At 37.5% G+C, this 23,198-nt stretch overlaps 1 protein-coding gene and 1 pseudogene across 1 annotated transcript in view; one reads left to right on the top strand and one right to left on the bottom strand.

The window, feature by feature from the left end:
- The window catches only part of Lrp1b (LDL receptor related protein 1B), a 1,950,158-nt gene that overhangs the window by 257,120 nt on the left and 1,669,840 nt on the right, over positions 1 to 23,198 (top strand). The window lies entirely within an intron of this gene.
- LOC127207583 (cytohesin-2-like) lies at positions 9,238 to 10,421 on the bottom strand (annotated as a pseudogene).

The following is a 23,198-nucleotide window of genomic DNA, read 5'->3' on the forward strand; positions in this document are numbered from 1 at the left end:
TGAGTTGGGGAGACACGTGTAAAAATTTATTGAGACTAGTCCTCCCCAACAAGAGACTGTCCATAACTTTAGGGCTAGAATGCCACCGTCCTGAAGGAATGAGGGCAACAGAATTCCATGGCTAGAAAAAAGCAAAATCCAGAATGCTCATAGGTGTAGGGAGGTTACATGGACACACAGTGGAGGTTGCAGAGATGCACAGTGCCTCCTCAGCTTGGGGGCTCAAAATGCTTGATCTAATGCAAATCTCAGAGCTGTGGAGCATCGTTATTCTTGAAGTGGATAAAGCAGGATGAGAGTGAACAAAGGAAATTATGATGATTTGGTGAGTTTGTCACTTAGTCATCCAGATATATAGAAACATAGAGGCACCCATATCTTATATTATGTGATCTCACCATTTGCCCATCTACCATTTTATTTGTGCTATACAAATCCAGTGGGTGGTGCTTGTTCTTGCTTTTTGGTTTTTAGTTTTGCATTTATTTATTTGTTTGTTTGTTTGTTTATAGTTCTAATGCAGTAAGATGCTAGTCAATATTGTCCTACCTTACCAAAATTTATCAGAGTGATAAATCTTTTAGTGGTTGTCCATTTGGAGATGCTAACGATGATGCTTCTTTTTCATGAACTGTAGCTTGTACTTTCTAGGTACAGCTCTTAAAAGAAGCTAACTCACCTTCCTTCACAATACAACCGAAGCAAAAACTGTTTTAAAAAAAGCAAAGACATTTATTTTATATATTTAGTGTTACCAGCCACAATTAAAAAACCAGCACATTCCCATTTCTCGATTTCTACACAGATAGTATGGGTGATCAAAATATAGGTATAATATCTGATACATAGAAAGTTACATTTAGGCTTCAGTTCAAAACCGGTAGCTCTCCATGCTACCAACCAGCCATTCGTTGATTCTAAGGATTAATAGATTTTTGAAAAAGAGTTCTTTTCCCATGATATATTCAGCATTACTACTGTGTATCTTGTATTCCACTTAGAATTCTTTTTTTATCTTCCACTTTTTTTTAAAAATTGTATTTTATTAATTTATTCATATTACATCTCAATGTTTATCCCCTCCCTTGTAACCTCCCATTCCTCTCTCCCTCCCTTCCATTTTTCCCTTACTCCCCTCCCCTATGACTGTGACTGAGGGGGACTTCCTCCCCCTGTATATGCCCATAGGGTATCAAGTCTCTTCTTGGTAGCCTGCTGTCCTTCCTCTGAGTGCCACCAGGTCTTCCCATCCAGGGGACATGGTCAAATATGGGGCACCAGAGTACGTGAGAACGTCAGTCCCCACTCTCCACTCAGCTGTGGAGAATGTCCTGTCCATTGGCTGGATCTGGGCAGGGGTTTGAAGTTAATCCCACAGAGTCTCGTCTAAGTCCACTTCCTACATCCGCTAACATCATTTTTTTTTTATATCTTTAATTTTTTTTTTAATTTTTGAGATTATATATAAATCAACATGCTTTCCTTCTTTTCTTCCCTCCAAGCCCTCCCATATGTATGTCCCAATAATATCACCTGAAATACTAGTCGTTAATTAGCTTATCTTGCCAATGTTCTCAGTCTGTTTATTCCTAAATATGGTGGCATTGTGGCCACACGACAGCTCTCTGCCCTGCAGACTCTTTATCCTTTATGCAATGACAGAATGTGTTCCTTTTCAGAAAGTGGGAACCAAGGCCAGGATGTTGCCAAAACAAATATATTTGATTTGATCAGAATGACTTGTGCCCCCAAGCCATTCTGTTCAAGCAATGTGATTATAGTGGAAAATATAAGAATATTAAAGGCCATACTGAAGAATCTAAGTATTAGGCATCATTCAATTTCATTACGTTTTGTAGGTTTTTAATTCTGGCTGTCTTCTTGTACATGGCTGTCTTATTAAGAGGAGCTCATCCCCTGGAGATGTTTCTAGAAACAATAATAAGAAGAAAATGCTGTAGCTCATCCCCTGAAGACATTTTTCCTTTTAGTTTTGGCTGCCCAAGTGCACTACTGAGCTGTATAGAAATAGTGTTTCTTTACTGCCTGTGTTTAGTGTACAGAAGATTTTCCTCAGGATGTATGGATCCCTAAATTTAATTTACTAAGAGACCACCTTGTGTAATACCCTAAACAACTATTTCTCTGGCATTCATTTTATTTGGTGAGCTTCTTATAATTAGCTCCTATTTTCTAGAATCTGAAACAATCAGCTCAAAAAGGAAGAGAATCAGATTGTGTTTGCTGGGACTTAAATGGCCACCATATTGATTTAAATATGTTGTCCAATATCTATGATGACATGCTTTCACTTTAAAATTGTAAAGAAATAGTATCAAGTTCAATGGACTGGTGGACTTTACATCATTTCGTGTGTATATGCTGCTATGCAGTGACAACCTTGGAGATTTCTAGAACCCTAAATCATTAGAAGTATTCCATTTGACATTTAATAATACATATTAAGATGTCTTAAAGAGGCAGGCATATGGCTTGCAAAATCATCTGTGGTTAAATTAACTTGGTGGCTATATTAGAAAAATTTACATTTGCTTATGTAACTAAATGTTTACACTTCATTCTATAAAAGCAAAATAAATTATTGCAGGGGATTAAAAACAAAATAATCCTCACATTTTCACATATTTTTTTCACTGAAATATCAACCAGAATCTCTAATGTATCTCACAAGTTATGCTCAGGTGGTTTAATTAAGTGTGTACTGACTACAGATGGAGCAGCTCAGGGAAACAAGAAAAGCATTCTCTCCTGACCCAGCTATATGAATCTCTGGGTATATTACATTACTTGCAGCAGTATGATTGATGCAGGAGTTACTAACCACACCAGGAAGTCCCCTAGGTGACTTTGTGGGCAGCCATAATAGGAAGGAGTCCCACACCTCTTGATCGTTTACCTCCTTATAAAGTGAGTGGTGACTGGAGTCTTGGGTAAGAGAAACACCTCCTCTGGAGTGTCCTGAGTTCTTGAGCCTCTGGATTCACCACCCTCCATGAGGTGAATTAAATAGGCCTGATCTCATAAGAGTCTGTCTCCTTGTAAGTTTTTCTGCATCAAGGTAATAGTGGCTACAGAAAGGACACACACACACACACACACACACACGGAAACACATGAAAAAAAGTCATGCTACTATTTCTAAGGTATTTTATTAATTAGTGCATAAGAGCTGTGCCAGGAGAAATGTTTTCTGTTATGGATTCAATGCCCAGAACACAAACTGCTACTCAGAAAATATTTTATATGTTCAATTACCTTAAGAAGCATAAGTATTTTGGAATTTAATGTAGTTGCAGAAGAGTATTTTATAACATTGGGGGAGTCATGAACTGACAGCTAATGAAAGGACACATAAACATCTCATATGTGGAATCAAATTATAATTTTATTCTTACAAACTTTCCTTAAGAAAAATGATTACTTATAAAAACTTTAACTTTTTGCTTTTACATGTTTCTACAATTCCTAGATCTGACCCAGCCCATTTTATTGCTTTCATTATAAAAGAAAATGATCTCAATTCATTTCAATTTCTAAGCTTTGGCTCCTTCCTCATCTAAACTCACAATTTTAGTCAATTAGATACTTAAAAGACCCAGAAGGAAGAAGTCAAAGGAATAGTGAATTTTAATTAAGGGTCATGAGTTTGCAGTGCCTAACTGGGCAAGCCAGCTTTGAGGAAAGCCAGCTAATGATTACGAGCATCAAAGAGCAGATGAGAAAATCAACCAGGCAGACCTCTAACACAAATGTTAATTGTGACTGCCTTTCTACTACAGTCTTGAAGATGATGAGAAGTTGCTACAAACTAGATGACACCTAGCACTCCAGAGGTTGCCTCATCCAATATCTAAGACATTGGTATTTCTGTTATCTGAGACATCAAAAGTTCTTTATTCATTCGATAATAACATGTTAAACTAAGTACAGCCTCCAAGGCCTACCCTTAAACAGCATCAGTAAATATGCAAATTTGGAAAGAGTGCTGTTAGGTAAGTATTTGTGGTTTCTTACTATAAAAGAAAGCTAGAGGAAGGAGAAGAGATGGCAATGGAGACATTACTTGAAAATGAGAAAAATGAGACTCATCAATTTAGAAACTTAAAGGGAAATGTGATGACTGAACTCTTAAAAATTCCTTCCACTACTGAAGTTGAGATGCAGTGGTTATTAGACTGCTTACCATCAATATGCTAAATTATGACTGTGAATGTTTAGAAGGGATGGTACAACTGGGCAATGTATGCAAAGGCTGACCTTTTACTGAAAAGAAATTAGTTGAAAAGCATTTGTTCATTAAAATTTATGGTGATGTTACTCTGAAAATAATGACATAGAAGACATTAAAATTCTGTGAGTAAAGGAAAAACACAGTAAAGCAGTTTAGGTAATTTCATATTCAAATTTTAAGCCAGCTGTACTATGTATTTGTATTCCATCATACTGATTTTGACATCCGCAGCCCCTCCCCTGTTGAACTGCACATGTCCCTCTATAAATACAATCTGTTTTGAAGGTGTGAGTCTTTTAGCTATTTTCTGAAGTTTGCCAAGGGGCCATGTACATCTGCCAAAATTAAAAACACAGGACAATTTTTGTGCCTCTAGGTGGTTCTAAAATGGCATGCCACCATCTGCCCTTGAGTATGCTCTAATGATAAACATTTAAAATGCTGTAACAAGTTTTACAAGATCACAAAAATTCTGAGTCTTTATATAGTTTGGAGCCAATAAAACAGGCAGTTAATATACAGGAACATGCACATTTTTGTGCATTTTCCCTTAAGTTTTCCTTACAAAACATAAAGAGGAAATTATTGTGCTAAAATATGTTGTGAGTTCTGTGATAATGTGATAATCAATACATTATCATCAGGAAGATGAGCCTAACAGGCAACATCAAGCTGAAACACTATCTTCTTGGTTGCTTACTAAGGGTTGTTCAAATTCATTCCAAATTGCCAAAACTTGATGTTTTTACTATAGTACACATTGATTCAGATTTCCATAGTCAGCTTTCTTAATAAAATATATTTGTCAACATATGCAATAAGGTTAACATAAACATATTATACTTTCAGTGCTGTATCCTGTACATATAGGTGAATGAAACAAATTATCAGGACATTTTTGTCATTCACAGTCTGCATTATGCTTTTATTCTTTTCAATAATATTACTAAATACAATCCATTGGGCTTTAAATTATTTTTCTGTTAGTGTTGGTTTCTGTAAGTGTTGTCAGAAATGAATGAGACAGCATGCCAATAAAGAAGCAAAATATCACTAAGGCTAAAGCAGCCAGCCAGCTATGCTTCTAAAGTGTTATTTTCCAGGGGATGGAGAGATGGCTCTGTGCTTAAGATCATTGACTGCTCTTCCACAGGACATATGCTCAATTCTCAGCACCCACATGTCATCTCAGAACTGTCTGTAACTCCAGGATCCAACACCTTCACAAATACATATATGCAATCAAAAACAGTCAATGCACATAAAGTAAAAATAAATTAATTATAAAGAAGTATTTATTTTCCAAGTCCTAACATGACAGCTGGTGACTTTGCCTGGAGATACAAGTACATGTGCTCTTCCTCCTGGAATCTTCATTGCAGTGTTTTTAAAAGTTTATATAAGTAATCTGGTATGAAAACCTGGACATTTGATATGTTTTATAACATATAACTTAACTCTTTTTAGGTTCAACATACTTGCCTCAATAAATTTTATGTAGCATACTAATGAAAAAAAAAAAGCTCACCATCACTTAAAAGGAAAGTGAACAGAATTCTCTTCCTTGCTATCTGACTCACTCTTTGTTTTTCTTCTCCCTATGTCCACCTTTTTTTCAATCTGAATTTTTCTTTGTCTCAACTAATATATATATATTTGGAGAAGTGTTGGTACAAGTATTTGTCCCAATTTTTTAAAGCTGCTTGTTTTACTTATTAGTTTAGTTTTGTTTGATAATTTCATAAGTGAGTACGGCATTCCGATTTATTTCCATCCCACTCCCCTTCATCTTCTCCAATGTCCTTGTTTCCTTTTCACATTCATGATATCTTTTTAATTATTACATATATGTGTATGCTTCCATGTGGTGTAGTTATTATGCATATGTATTTAAGTTTGACCCTTTATGACTATGGGATTGGATAAACTATTATGGGTTCATGCCTAGAGCAGACTGAATCTGCCTCTCTCTGCAGCCATTAATTTCCTGTACTTCTTCAACTGAGATGGGGCCTGACTTGGGTGGTATAGAACCACCCCAGCATGGGTATTTAGCTAGGTCTACAGGACCACTCATGAAGTTCCTCTTGTTGTGGAGGACTTAAGTTCAATTAGGCAGCTGTTGGCTGCTACCAGGATATGGGTGCCATTACTTTACTCTTTGGGATATTTGGTGGCCTGGTCAGTGTTTTGACACATGGGTTATTTTTATATCAAGATAGGACTGATGATTGCTTTTCTACCTTGGAAGCCGATATAGCACCTTCAAATACCATGAAAGCTTGTTTTCAAAGATGTGGCATCTAGGTCACTTCTAGCCCAATTTATCCAAGTTCTCTGTCCAAAGTGTGTGGTCTCTTTAACATCAGGGTCTTGTCTTCAATGTCTGGGGGTGGGGGGTAACAAGGGCAAAAGCAATAGCCTGATTGTTCTCTGAGTCTCTTGAACTCCCCTGACCAACAACTCAAGGACAATTCCTCATGATTGGCACCTTGATAAACAATATATTTTTTTCACAAACATCCACAGTGTTATTTCTTCCTCCTTCCTTCTTTGTTAAAAGTTTTAAGGATCATGATTAAAAAGATAAGTTATTTTTTTCTTACAGTAGATATTTAATACTTCTCATACATTTTGGATAATAGTATTCACTTACTGCTTTTCTGCAAATATTTTGTCCTTTTGCGTTTCTTATTTTTGCTTACTTGTGATATGATCCTTACAACGAGCAAATGTTTTATCTTAAAACATTAAAAGTTAAAGGGTGTTTTTATTGAATTTTTTACTTTGGATATTAGCTGTTTTACTCTTGCCGTTCATTACATAGACGTCTGCCCTGTCCTCGAAAGTTGGCAGAGCTTTTCTCTCTACTATCTTTGCGCCTACATTTTAGTATTATACTTGACAACTAATGCCCACACACAGAGAGACACATGCATTGTCTGTTGGTGTTGTAATTCTTCTGGCCTTGTTTAAACAGACATACAATACACCTGAGTTATCATGGGTGAAGCTTTTCCCCCCATTTCCAGGACATACAATTACACAACAGATTTCTGTATTCCTCTCACTCTTAGCATCTTTCAGTCCTCTCTTTTTTGAGGTCTCCTGAGCCTTGTTGCAGGAATTGTGTTGTAGATCCACGCATTAGGCTTAGTTCCCCAGCATCGGTTAGTCTCTGCATTTTGACCAGTTGTGGCTTTGGGTAATGGTCTCTTTCTTTTTCAAAGAGAAAGTTTTTTTTTTTAACTTTTAAAAAAAAATAATTTTAGATTTTAATATGATTACATCATTCCTCCCTCCTCCATTGCTTTGTCTAAACCTTCCCACACACCTCCTTGCTCTTTTTCAAATTTGTGGCCTCATTTTTCATTAGTTGTTATTGGATAGATCATCATCCATCAATCCATATATACATATATACACACATAAATACACACACACACACACACACGCATGCACGCACAAAGTACCAAACATGATTTCCCTCCTGTTCAGTGGTCATTAAATTAGCAATTAAATAGCAAGCTTTTGTTTAACTCCAGGCTATGAGTGGCCCTACTGAATTCTTAGTGATGTCTTGTCATGCTAGTTATTGTTATGGTTTGTGGGAACTATAGCTGGATAGGAGCATGTGTTGCTTGCCTTCTCTGGCAGTTTTCATATAGCATTTTCCAGTACTATGAAAGCAGATCCCAAAAAGAAGGCTTATAGGTCAGATCATCCAAGTCTTTGTCAGAAAGCACACGGCCTTCAACAACACAGTCTTACCATTATGATCTGGGAGGCAACCAAGGGAAAGAGCAAACAGTTTATATTGTTTTCAGAATCTTTTGTGATCCCCTGACCAATACTAGTCAACAATGTAAAAGATGTTTCTCATGCATTGTACTGAATGGTAGATAGTCTATGGCTCTTGGAGGGGCATTGTCTTCTGAAGTACATAACTATTTTTTTTTCTTTTTTCGAGACAGAGTTTCTCTGTGTTAGCCTGGCTGTCCTGGATTCGATTTCTAGACCAGGCTGGCCTCAAACTCACAGTGATCCACCGGCCTCTGCCTCCCGAGTGCTGGGATTAAAGGCGTGTGCCACCATGCCTGGCTATCCATAATTATGCTTTTAAAACACATACACACATACATACATACATACACACATACACAGTTTTGGGTATAAAAATAATGTGAATCTTTAGTGTTTTTTTTAAATATCCTTACTATCATTTTTTGCTTCTTCTCCCTTTCCTGTGTTTTCCCCTTCCAGTTAAAGCACCTGTCCAGATGATCATTCTTTCTTTCTTAACGACAATATCAACATATCAAAGATCAGACACATTTCTACTGTTTGACCTTCTACAAGATTTACAGTCTGTAAACTACTCTTGGATTTATGATCTAAAAATAATACATTTTCTCTTTTCAACTGTAGATACCCAGTTGTCCCAGCACTGTTTTTTAAAGTTGTCACTTCTGCTTGCCCCTGTCGCTCATGTAGGCTTTGCTCCTTGGTGGAAGGTCAGCTGACATGTTTATTGCTCTCCGTTCTCTGCGATTGATCTAGTCTGTACTTCTGCTAATAACTCATGTCCTTGACTACTGTAGCTTTATAGAAAGTCTTGGTATCTGGTGTGTAAGTCAGGCAGCATTCTGTTGTCAATTCTGCATCTTATTCTTCTTTTCTCTCCGTGCAATACCTATGACTCCTTTAATTTTGAGAACACTGGGATTAGAAGCATCCATCATTAGAAAAATAAAAGTAAAAACTGCATATGCTTGATTTGGAACCTGTCCTGATATGCTTTTTGGGGGAGGGAGGAGAGTTAAATAGTTAATAAGATTACCAAAATGGTAATTACAAATAAGGAGTCAAGAGCTAGAGGTAGTGATTTTCCAAATGGCAACCAGGATCTTCAGCCCCAGGGCCCAGGGATCTTGCCACTCAGGTGGAGCAGCTACAAAATAAATAATAGAATTGGGGGACAAGGGTCAGAGTTGTTCCCATTTCTTCTTCACAGAAATCCTCTTCTTTCTTGCTGCCAGATTCTCACAGAAGGTGTCACCTGGACGAACTTGATCCACTAGTCTTTCTCCTCCTGTGTGGGTGCTGAGATTCCATACACCATGTGATTCCCTCTCCTACACGACCGTCAGCCTCGGTTTTTGAGGCTTTGATGAGCTGTTCCTTATTGTTGGAATGTAAATCCTATAGCAGTTTGGTTTCAGAGGGTCATCTACCTCACATATGCTCAGGTTCTCCAGGGGGATGATCCCTCGGGGCTTCTTGTCCGTAGTGTACTCAAAGGCGTAGAGGCAGTTGTCTGCAAGGAGGAACCAGGGAGGCCTCCAACTCTTTAGCCTGCTCGCCCCCGCCCCCCAGCTTTAAGAGTCAGCCCTCAAGGTGTGGGTTGAGGAAGGTGTGGGTGAGATCATTCCCATTATCCTTCGGGATCTTTTTTCGTCCGAGACTGGGTTTCTCTGTGTAGCCTTGGCTATCCTGGACTCACTTGTCTAGACAAGGCTGGTCTAGAACTCACAGCGATCCGCCTGCCTCCGCCTCCCGAGTTCTGGGATTAAAGGCGTGCGCCAACACGCCTGGCTCATCTTTCGGAATCTTGAAGGGCTCGTTTTGGATGCTGTTATAGAGGTTCCTGAGAAGATCCCCAGGCAGGTCCCCACCCTCATTGATACAGAGTCCATAGCGCAAAACACTCCAGGCCTGGCTTGTCCCTGACATTGGGATTCTGAAGACTGGTGTTCAGCATGATCATGGCAAAGGACAACACGTAGCAGGTGTCTGTAGACTGGAAGACCCCAGGGTTACACAGGCAGTATCTCTGGGCAAAGGCCTCCCTTGTATAAGAAGCAGGCCATCTTGTGGTTCCACTGCAAGGTCTTACTGCTCTCACTGGCCTCCTGACCCGCCACCTCGTTCCGAGCTTCACTCAGCTCCTCTAGCAGGCTCTGGATCCCCACCAGCTGCTCTTGCTTGCTTGGTCAGATGTTCTGCAGCTCCAAGCGTTCCTCTGGAGTCATGTCTGGGGGCTCTTAAACACCATTCTCCATGGCGACTAACAAGACCTGCAGGGAGTCCAGGGCGGTTCTGCCAGCTGGGCCTGTGTCCACACTGGCAGGGGGCTCAAGTGAGCCAGGTCAAATGCCTCAGGAGCCATCGCTGCCCCCCCCCCCCCCAGTGCCTGTCCTCAGCGCCAAAAAAGACTCTGCCTTCATGGTCCAACTGCCAACTTCCGCTACACTTTTTAAAAATATAAATTGTTTTGGAAATTACAATGTTACAATTTTATAATTATTCATTGTCCTTTCCTTCCTCCCAATACTTCCATAAACCTCTCTTTTCTCTCTTTCAAAATTATGGCCTCTTTTTTTCATTAATTTTGTTTATTCTAGTAAATATATATTATTTTATTAACTTTGTGTATTTTATTGTATATTTTATTCTTTATTAATTTAACCATTAATTATATTTTATCAATATTTATAGTATGCAATATTTATATACTATCATATATATTTCTTTTTAAAAAAATTTTTTATTAATTTATTCTTGTTACATCTCAATGGTTATCCCATCCCTTGTATCCTCCCATTCTTCCCTCCCTCCCATTTTCCCCTTATTCCCCTCCCCTATAACTGTTCCTGAGGGGGATTTCCTCCCTCATATATATTTCTAAATGCAGCCTGCTCAGTCTTTATGATGTGACTTGTATTGTGTTTTCAGATTGACCGTTTGGTATTGGATAATCAAATAGTGTGCTTTCTCGAGGGGAGATCATTTCTCCAGCTCTCAGCATCCCTTAGTGGCCTGTAGCTCTTGTGCACAGTTGAGGCCTTGTGTTCTTTTCCTTGGCTACGTTATCACGTCTATCATTGCTCTTCTTGTTCCACTCAGGCTCAGGCAGCAGTGCTGACGAGACTTGACAAGTGTAGCTTCAGGCATTGCTAGGAGACACGAGCCCGCAACGACCTCCCCGTTCCTCTGGCTCTCACAATCTTTTGACCGCCCCCTTTCTGCAATGTTCTCTGAGCCCTAGGTGTGTACGGGGCTACACAGTTCTGTATTGTAATGGCTTCTTGATTTTTTTTTTGTAATGGTTTTTGATTGCAGTAAAGAGAAGTTTTCTTGATGGGGGATGGTAAGGAATACAATTGTTTTTGAGTATTAGGACTAATATTTAAGACATGTATAATTCAGATGGGAGAGTCAGCGAGCATCATCCTAGATCGTCTCATTCTTACACGAGTCAGTGAAAACTGGAATCTGCCGCTGAGGTTTACAATTCTAATGTGAAAACTTCAAACCACTGTGAGATTATTAATGGTTATCATATTTAGTATCATCTTCAATGAAGATCCTTTTAAACGCTTTTTTAAAGTAACTACTTATATTGTGTATATACTTTTTAATATCATTGGTATTTTTGATATGTATTAAGTTTTTCACTAGAAACAAACATTTGGAAAGCATCATATGATTAAAATAAAAGGTAAGAAGTTTCATATAGCTTTACTACCTGAGTAGGGTTTATTTGCCACTAGAATTCAGTGACATTGTTTAATATAGAAATGCAATTATGTGTTATTTAACTGCTACTTAAACCTGAAATTAAGTTGGAAGCTCAGATTGTCTGTTTACTATTCTTCAGCTTGATAAGTTGAAATGGTCTTTAAGTAAATAAATACACCTCCTTTTCAACTTCGCTCCATCCATCCAATTCTTACTTTCTCCTGTTACTCTTAATGAAGATGTGTACATGCAACTGTATACATATGACATAACCTTACAATATACCTTTTCTATATTTAAGACGGTTATATAAAGGAAAGCATTCTGTCTTACAAGTGAGATAATGTGGACACGTCCTTCTTGGCCCTGTGTCCCTCAGATTTGAGTTCCTTACTTGATATTACTTTCTTTTTAGAAAATATAAATTTTTGGGCTGGAGAGATGGCTCAGAGGTTAAGGGCACTGACTGCTCCTCCAGAGGTCCTGAGTTCAATTCCCAGCAACCACATGGTGGCTCACAACCATCTATATAATGTGATCTGATGCCCTCTTCTGGCCTGGAGGTATACATGCAGGCAGAGCACTGTAAACATGATAATAAATAAATAATAAATCTTTTAAAAATATATAAATTTTTATTTTCATTTTGTATGTGTTGTGTCTGCTGTAGGTGTATTTGTGAGGGTGCATGTGCCTGCAGAGGACAGTTGGAGGTGCCAAATTTCTTGGATCTAGAGTCACAGCCCTTTGTGAACCTTCTGGTGTGGGCGTCAGGAATGGAACTCAGGTCCTCTGCCAGACCAGACCCTGCTCATGACTGCTGAGCCACCTTCTAGGCCCCAAGTTCTTTATTTGATCACTATATTAACTTTCAAATAGCTTTGACTTTCTGTCTGACTTCCTTGTCTGTTAAGACCTGCCTCTGATAGTTGTCTTAAGCTTTATTTTCCCAAACATTTAACTAGTGCCTGAAAAATACATTCAATCTTATAGATTGCACCAGCATCATATTTACGGTCAGGGATCACAAGCCAACTCTCCACACTACCAGGCATCCTCCCCATGTTATCTTTAATAGATTCACTGTTGCGGTTGCTATTTGAGTTTTGTCTTGTTTCTAAATCCAGTCTAGCTGGCAATAACGTTTAACTTGGCCTAGAAAAATGTCATTGGATATCACAAACTTTTCCAGAATTCCTTGAATGAAAAGATACCTAATGTGAAAATGAGTCGCCTCTCTCTCTTACTTCATTCTTTCCATTGTTGAGGCCACTGCTGCATGCTAGTGATTCTGAAGCATACACAGTGACACTGGATCTCAGCATCAAGCACCTAACAGAAGTCTACACTACCTTACAGGACAGACGTAAATCTAACTGCTACAAAGAAGCATGTGTACTGAGACTTTACTCTCATACCCTCCAGAGGCCCTTCTCATTTGACAAATACAAAAACAGCAGCTCTGAAGGAAAAGGACATCTCCTTCTTTCCTACATATTTTGGTGCCGTAGCTTGATGGCGGAGTATCCAAAGCACATACCTGCTCTGTCTCCTTCTCAACATGTCTCCTGCTACAGTTGCAGACTATATATCAATGTCGTATTTGGGCTGCATAAATGGGTCCTAACTGGTTCCCCTCTTCCATCTTCTGGCTCCCCGCAGCCCATATCTATAGGCTGCCACTATTTTTTCTAAACCATAAGTCAAATCATTTAATTTCTCTGCTTAAAGCCTTATAATTGTGTTTTACCTCACTTAGTTCAAAGTCTAAATTCAATAAAAGATTGTATTTGTCTTGCCCATGGCTTCAATATTAAATCTCTTCATCATATTCTTGTTCTGTGGCATGTATTCCTTCCCATGTCTGCTTCATGCATTCATTTCCTAGTACTTTTATGACTGCTCCTATTCATCTTTGTGGCAGAAGTCAAGCATGGCCATATTACCTTAAACTAGAGGGTTTGCCAGCAATGGCCTCTGACACATAATAAGCATATCAATTGTTAATTCTCTACTCCATAGATTATAGAATTCAGTAATTAAAAGGGTTTGTGTTGTTAAATATTTTGCATGAATTCACTGTTTCTTCTCACTGTTACTTTCCAAAATTTAAAGTCTTTGGTGATAATAAGCTTATTTTTGTTTACTTTTTTTCTACCTGTGCAAATGGACTTCCTAGCACATAGTCAATGCTAAATCAACATGTCTATCCAAATGAGTGTCGATAGTTATCTTGATATTTTTACTATAAAATGTCTGTCTTCATTCACAACATGGTAGGCATTGAAACAATAGACTTTCCTTGTTAATATTAAGCTATGTTTCTGTATAATAATGTGGACCCCAATAACTGATTTTTGTGAATACTCTATTTATTATGAACCAGCTTAGGAAGAAAGTTAGATATTTTAAAGTAGTAGAATGAAACAAGAAGGCTATAAAAGTTAGATTTATCAGAGTGGAGTAAAACCCAATATAGGTTGAAAGTGGTTTGAAGTCTGGCCAGGAAGCTCCCTTACCTCCTCTAACATTCACCACTGATCTATAATATAGATTCAGAAGTTCCAGTTTCTACCTACACAGATAAGGGAATGTGAGGCTTAATTAAAGTCTCTCTAAATGATTCTTGATTTTTACATTAAAATATGTTATTAACGTAGTAAAAATGATTTTTACATTACTGTAATCTGAAGCTTTTCTCCATCTCTCACTGTCTAGTTTTCCCTGAATATGGATTGATGATAAAAATGCAGTTCTGCCTCGGATGTGGAGGTTGGAGCATGACTGAAGGGTGCTTTCAGTAACCGAGGTGTGAAATTTTAGTTAGGTTTCTAGTGCTTTGCTGAGACACTCTGACAAAATGCAACATGGAGAGGAAAGGGTTTATTTAGGTTGACTGCTCCAAGAATGAGTCCATCACTGAAGGAATGAAGACAAGAGTCTGTGGGCAGGAACTTAAACAGAAGCCATGGAGAAGCACTGCTTAATGACTTGATCCTCGAGAGAGAGACAGAGGGAAAGAGAGAGAGAGAGAGAGAGAGAGAGAGAGAGAGAGAGAGAGAGAGAGAGAGAGAGAGAGAGAGAGAGTCAATGTTTAAAGAAGAGAGTTTGGGAAGCATGCAAAATACATAGAGAGAGAGAAAAGAAGAGTAGGGAAATGTTGTAATTGAAATTTAGTTAAACAAAACACTTGCAAATAATTATCATGAATTTCAGCAATTCCATCTGTGGTTAAAAACCCAACAGAATCATGTCTTTTCTTAATCTTATTAAATCGTTTCTTCAGTCTCAACTAACCAGAATAGACTATCTCAGCAAAGTAAAGATTTCACTTTGTGTTTCTGGTCACTTTGTAATCAAAGTTACTTTTTCAACTTGAGCTGACATCAACCACAGATGCTTAATTTAAAGTATTGGACATTCCTGATAAACTCTTTAAATGATTTTCAACTCCAATTGGGAGCAGATCAGTGCTTTCCTCAGCCATCATCAGAGAAGCTTCTCCTGCTGCAGATGGGAAGAAACATAGAAACCCACAGCCTGGCGTTGTGTGGACACTGGGAGACCATGAAATACTTATCCCTAAGGAGGATGTCTCCATCAAATCTAATCCCTCCTCTCAGAGCTCAGAGAACCTTGCAAAGAAACGAGGCAGAATGTGTAGGAGCCATAGCAATGGAGGACACCAAGAAAACAAGACCCTCTCAATCAACTGGACAAGGCTCATATAATTCATAGAGACTAAGCAGCAAGCACGGGCCTGCGCAGGCCCACACCAAGCTCTCTTTGTGCACATTAAGGCTTCCAGTTTAGTGTTTTTATGGGATGACTGGTCTTTGGTTCTTGTGCCTTCTCTTGTGCTCTTTTTCTTCTATTGGTTTGTGTTATACAATCCAACTGGTTTAGTGTTTTTAAATCTTATTTTATTATATTATTTATCCCTTAGAAGCCTGTCTGTTTTCTAATGTGTGACAGACAGGAAGTAGATCGAGATGGGAGGAGAGATGGGGAGGAACTGAGAAGATTAGAGTGAGGGGAAACCATAATCAGGATATATTACATGAGAAAAAAGTCTTTCAATAAAAATGAAACAAGAATCATTACAATTTGGAAAATTATAGAAAATGGGTACCAAATTAATTAAACATAATTCTTACATATAGATGATTGTACTACTCTGTTCTCAGACTGAGATGGATTATTATTGATGAGATAAAGTTTTCTCTTGTTGGAGATTGAATAAAATTTCACATGTCTACTAAATATTCATGTTTTAATACTTATTTCCCTTCTCAAAATACAAAACCCATAAGAAAATCACATGCATATATAATTATACCATATTAATATTATATATACTCATATAATTAAGCACAGGATATATATATATACATATATGTGTATATAAATATATATTGACACACAAATTATTAAATACTTTTAAGATGATGATAAATTAATGTCAGTTTTAAGAAAGATGATCACTTAAATATCCAAATATTTCATCAGTATTATGAGTCCTTTGATTAAGGTGTCAATGAAAATTTTAGATATATTTATTATCATTTTCTATATTTATAACTTCATCAGAAATGCTATTTCTTAATAATTTTGTAGGACCCACTTAATATGTATTTGCGTAATTTCTTGTTCTTCATTTGAAGAGTCCTTTGGATCAGGCTCTTGGTTTGATGCACATATTCCAGAAAGTTCCTGGAATCAACTACAAAACTCTTTCCAAATTGTTGTTTTAGTTTATATTTTTATTTTGCCTATACATCTTCAGTTGCATATAGTATTCAGTGTTCTAGTTACCTTGGTATTTTTTCCTGCAAAGCATAGTCTTAATTATATTCGTAAGGTCGTATTTCTTAGAATCATCTCATTTCTCAATCTCTTCCTAATGTCTCTCATTCACTAGTGGAACATATTTGTATTACTCCAAAACTCTGTACAGCATAGGCCCTGTATAGGGCCACAAGTACTTAATCATAAATATGCTTGTTTAGTATCATTCTGTTCATCTGTCTTGTTTCATGAGTTAAAAGAATATAAAATTTTAAAATAATTTATTTCTGTATGTGGATCCGTGTTTTGACTGGATCCTTTCTCTGCACAGAAATAAAAGCAACTGGCAAAGTTGTTGATTAATCAAAAATAATGGCTAAAATTTTACCCCACCTACTCAACCCAATCCATTGCCAGTATTCTCCAGTATATTATAGTTTAACTTTCTATTACCAGTTTATTACTTTTAAAAAGTTTTTGTTTATTTATGAAAATTGCATGCATCTAAACAATGAAATACTGCCATATTTTTCTATCCAATTTCACCATCTCCTCACCAGCATGGACTATTCTTAACTTCATAGCTTTATGCTTTTTTTTCACAATTAAGTCCAGTTAGTGTTACTTGCTTGGGTGTGAGGCCATCTCAGTACAGCACTGGGAACTTACAATGACCACATCCTCAAACAAATCATAATTTCTTTTTCTCTCTGTCACTCATCCACTGCCAGTAGCCCCTATGTAAACAAGAGGTGCTAAGATCATTGACTCCATTACTGGAGATACCCAGTACATTATACTCTGTTCATTGAATAGAAGCATGTTACTTTTTGCACAACAAGAAATTAATATCAGTGTATGCCCTAATTTTTCCTTAAACTTCAATGAAACTGAACAATCTCCAAATAAATCCAGAAGCTCTATTTTCAAATTGTTCTGTGAAATATTTATTATGAAATAGTAACTAACTTCTCAGTTTGAGAAATCACTCCATAACAGTGGTGTCTTTCTTCCATTTTGTATTTAAAACTTTTATTATACAATATATTTTTTATCATATTTTCCTCTTCCTTCAACTCCTTCTAACTCATTCAATCTCTTTATCCAACCAAATTTATATTCTTTTACACTCTATCTTAAACACACACACACAAACACACATACACACACACATCAAAACAAACAAAATAACCAAGACAAAAAAAAAGTACAAAATGCAATCCCCCCACAAAGAAGAGACTCTCAAAATTTCCCATGGAAACTGCGTTTGCCAGGCATCCATAGTTTGCATCAGTCTCAATATTGTCATCTTGCAAAAACCCACTGAACAATGCTTGAGGCTCTAAGTACTTGATATCTATTAACCTAAAGTTCCAAAGCCCTTTCACAATCCTCGTCAACATGGCAAGTCTGTCACAGCAATGCCCCACCAAGCTGGTTCCAATTTCTGTCTTGGTTATCATTTCTATTGTTGCAATTAAACGTCATTGTTAAAAGCTACTTGTGGAGGAGAAAGTTTATTCCTGTTTAATAAGAGTTCATCACTGGGTTAAGCCAAGGCAGGAAAGCAGGCAAGAACCTGAAGGCAAAAGCAGAGAGAATGCCGGAGTGAGATTGCTGGCTAGCTCATCAGGGCTTTTTTTTTTTTTTTTAAATTAATTTCTTCTTGTTACATCTCACTGTTTATCCCATCCCTTGTATCCTCCCATTCTTCCCTCCCTCCCACTTTCCCCTTACTCCCCTCCCCTAACTGTTCCTGAGGGGGATTACCTCCCCCTGTATATGCTCATAGGGTATCAAGTCTCTTCTCGGTAACCTGCTGTCCTTCCTCTGAGTGCCACCAGGTCTCCCCCTCCAGGGGACATGGTCAAATGTGAGGCACCAGAGTACGTGAGAAAGTCATATCTCACTCTCCACTCAACTGTGGAGAATGTTCTGACCATTGGCTAGATCTGGGTAGGGGTTTAAAGTTTACCGCCTGTATTGTCCTTGGCTGGTGCCTTAGTTTGAGCGGGACCCCTGGGCCCAAATCTGCCTATCATAATGTTCTACTTGTAGGTTTCTAGGACCCTCTGGATCCTTCTACTTTGCTATTCTCGCATGCTTCTCTCATTTAGAGTCCCAATAGGATGTCCTCCGCTCTGTCCCAGTTTCCTGGTAAGTGAAGGCTTTCGTGGGACATGCCCCTTGGGCTAGTATGCAGATATAAGTGAGTATATACCATTTGAGTCTTTCTGCTTCTGGGTTAACTCACTCATTATGATCATTTCTAGCTCAATCCATTTATCCACAAATTTCGGGAATTCCTTGTTTTTAATATCCAAAATATATAAAGTACTCAAGAAATTAAACACCACCAAACCAAGTAACCCAATTGAGAAATGGGGCTTGGAACTAAGCAGAGAATTCTCAACAGAGGAATATCAAATGGCTGAGAAACACTTAAAGAAATGTTCAACCTCCTTAGTCATCAGGGAAATGCAAATCAAAACAACTCTGAGATTCCATCTTACACCCATCAGAATGGCTAACATCAAAAATTCAAGCGACACCACATGCTGGCGAGGATGTGGGGAGAGAGGAACACTCCTTCATTGCTGGTGGGAATAAAAACTAGTACAGCCACTTTGGAAATCTATCTGGTGCTGTCTCAGAAAAATGGGAATAGGGCTTCCTCAAGACCCAGCTATTCCACTCCTTGGAATATACTCAGAAGATGCTCCAGCTCACAACAAGAAAATTTGCTCAACCATGTTCATAGCAGCCTTATTCATAATAGCCAGACCTTGGAAACAGCCTAAGTGTCCATCAGTAGAAGAGTGGATAAAGAAACTGTGGTACATGTACACTATGGAATACTACTCATCGTGGCTTTCTAAGCCTCCTTTCTCATACCACCCAGGACCATGAACCCAGGAGTGTTCACACCAACAGTGAGCATTGTTCACCTCCAGCGACCATTAATTAAGAAAATTCCTCACAGTCTTGCTATAGGCTAATCATAGGTAGGCATTTTCTTAATTCAGAGTCCTCCTGAAGTGACTCCAGTGTGTGTCAACTTGACATAAATCTAGTTTATCAATAAATAAAAATACATAATCTGTAGGTCACTCCTTTAAAACAGTTCTAATCTGCAATAGTTTTAATTGCTCTATTGATTATTTATTTATTTATTTTTATGGTACTGGTATTATTTGTATTTTTTTCCCTTTGACACTAGCTTGATGTTCCTGAGTCTAGCTGGGAATTCATCTTGTAGCCAAGGACGACCTTAACCCTCCTTATTTTCCTGGCCCTATCTCTGGAGTGATAGGATTCCTGGTAAAGCACTAAATGATATGTCTGATTTTAAGGTTGCTGGGATTTAACCAAAGGCTTTGTGCGTGCTAGCCAGGCACTGGACCAACTCAAGTACCTCTTCATCTTCTTGTTTGTTTTTGATTTAGTCATTCGGTGCTAGCAATTCTAACCTACATCACAGAATAGACTTCCTTGAAAAGTAATTCTGCCTAATTTCTCAAATATTACTCTAGTACTGCAGTTTCAGTGATGCATGTACACCTGTAAATTGGCTCATTTTTATACCTCATGATTTAATAAATACAGGAATCTTTGTGGAAGCTAATATAAAAATATTAGTAGGTCGTGGCTACATGCGTACATTCTTGCTGGCTCCAAATCAATAATACCTGCCCCCGTCAGGTTCCATTTGAGTGTGCTCTATAGAGAGAGTGTCACATTCTTCTACTTAAAACAGTTGGTTTAAAATAAGCAATATTACAGATGAACTGTATGCTTTTAAAAAAGGAAAGTATGTTTCTCCAACTCTACTCTTCTCTGTGACTCAGAGAGGTTATGCACAATCTTTGAAGATTTAAAATCAACAACAGTGTTATCATTTCCAGAATGAGTTGTTCCATGGAGCCATACCACGTTCTTGTCAAAGTCCCCTACATTTTAGGACTTTTGTAATGATTTGTGGATGGGTTTGCTTCAAGTGAAAGAACCTTTAGAAATTAACATTAATACAAACTAATGTATAAACATTAGCTATAAAGTCCCTTTACTTTAAAATTGAATGAAATATGGTGAAATTCTTACCATAATTTCAAAAGTAATACTACCATTAATTGCTTTGTCATAGCCTGTAAAATATTCCTATTCTTACTCAGAAATATATTCTTTTAAGTTTGTGTGGTATACACCTTTAATCTCCGTAACTCAAAACACAGAGAGAGGTGGATCTCTGTGAGTTTGAGTCCATCCTGGTCTACCTAATGAGCTACAGACCAGACAGCAGTGCATAGTGAGACCTCAACTTTTAAAAAAACATAATTCAACAAAATAAAGAAAGCAGAAAGAAAAAGAGTATTATTTAGTTACATTGTTGATTTTTGCATTATGTATTATAATGTTAATTTTAATTTTGCTATGATAATTACATAACTATACAATTTTATTAGGTCAGCATCTCACTTTTTATCATAACTCATGTAATTTCTAGATTATTATGAAAGGCATGGTTCAGATCATAAAGGCTGTTACCACTGGCAATGAACCATCTTTTGACCATGCCTTTGGTGAAACCTGTCAGCTCTAAATGTTTGCATCAGTTTCAAATATAGATTAGGGAGTCAAAGAAAAAAATTGGTAACAAATATGTAAGAATAATATGAAATATAGTTCTACATATTAGAAATTACCTCTAGAGTTACTCATGTTTTTCTTATGGTCCTGATAAGTGAATTCACAGTCAAGTGAAAAATTTTTTATGGTTTGTTAATGATATCTAATTTTGTATTATATTGTAAGGCTTGATTTTTTTTCTATCCTAATACTGTAGAGTGAAAACAAACAACTTTTTCTCCTTTTAAATGAACAATTAGATTTCTATAAAAGGATTATTGATAGAAAGGATTAGTTTTAAGTGTTGAGGTCAATGTAAACATCAATTGTGTTTATTCTAACTATAACAATCCAAATTTAGCTATATTCCTATTTTAAAAAGCCCTCAAGAATGTTTAAGGTGATTTTGGGATATCATGAAATTTTTTACCAGAGGGTTGGTTTCAGGGAATAGAAAGGATTGTGTTTGAACCCTGTATGTATGTTTGACAGTAATCTGAAGTAAATGGTTTTAAATATAGGGAAAAGTAAGGATGCTACGTGGTTAGTATGTGAAAGAAAGGATTTACCTAGGGAAACATTGATTTACACAAAACACCTCAGGCCTACACATTGAAATATGTAGGTTTAATGGAATTCCTTACATTTTTTGTGTAATTACAAATCTGAGCTTTACACACACTCAGGGGCAAAACAATGTGGAGCATCACTGATATAACTTTTTCAAGTGCCATTTTCAACTTCCCAGTCAAATAACTATATCCTCCGTCCTGATAAATTGTATTGGTTGGTTGGTTGACTGACAGAATAATGAACATGCTGGCTTCTTTTTTCTTAATGGAAAAGACAAGGAAATAAAACATGGTTTTAATAACTCATATGATAACACATATCAGTTAGAAGTGAACTCAATTTGTCGTTCATAGATATCCCACAAAAGAAATTCTGGTTCTTGCGACAGAAAGAATGTATGTAATTCCAGGGATGATGCTCATCAGCTCAAATATGATCATGAACACTGCCTAGGTTGTACTTTGTACCTCCCAGCCAAGGAAAACATTTGACAGCACAGTCAATACAATAGCGCCTGAGCAGGGGGTATAGATTTCATTTAAAATACAGGGCCTTGTCAGTGAAAACTCAGGAGGTGGCCACACAGGAGCAAATGCATCAGGGCAAAGCTGCTGCATCCTTGGAAATGAAATAACACTGCTGAGGTGAGATCAAAGTTTACTCTCCTCTATTTTTATTGTCACAAAGATGGTCTCACTCTGTTCCATTTACTGACAGATTTCTAAAAACAAAAGGAAAGAAATGTGAGAACAAGGAAGAGCAAAGGAAATAAAGTGAAATAAGCATAGGCCTAGAAGAGCCTTTTCACCTAACTTTTCGAGATGTGAGGAGACAGTCCAGTTTATGCCAGAAGAGTGGTGTTGTCACCGGGAGCATTTCAGCAGGCAGCTCTCACTGAGCCCCAGAGGCTCGCCGTGTTTGCAGAGAGTATGGCGTACATTGCTCTCAGTAATAAACTTGGACATTGCCTCTAAAGGGAAAGCAGGCAAAGAGACAGGTGTGTGATTTTCCAGACAACATTTTGTTGCCTGCAGTTTATTTAAATAGTCTGTTTGTTTTCTGCTGACTGTAAAAAAGTGTATTTACCGTCGGGTACGCCATATGACAGAGAATATGGTTTGACTCCTCAGAAATCTTTTGTTTAGTAGAAGACAGACTTTGGGTACTAAATCTTCATTAAAGCTGTGATTGTAATAGCCAACTCATTAGCATACAAGCAGTATCAATGAAGGCTTTTATTCATTTGTCTCGTCAGATTTCAAAAAGCAGCCTCTCTCTTCACATTTGGTAGCTTCCATTTCTATCTAGCAATGCTGTTTTTGAGTGTGATTGCATTAGAGTAATTCATCCCATTCTTAAATCAAGAGCGCACATGTTAGTGATAAAGAAGAAGTTAGTGAAAGCAGTTCAGCACAGAGGGCTGTGGCCTGACAGTAAT

Source organism: Acomys russatus, chromosome 24, assembly GCF_903995435.1.
Source record: "Acomys russatus chromosome 24, mAcoRus1.1, whole genome shotgun sequence".
Lineage (NCBI taxonomy): Eukaryota > Metazoa > Chordata > Mammalia > Rodentia > Muridae > Acomys > Acomys russatus.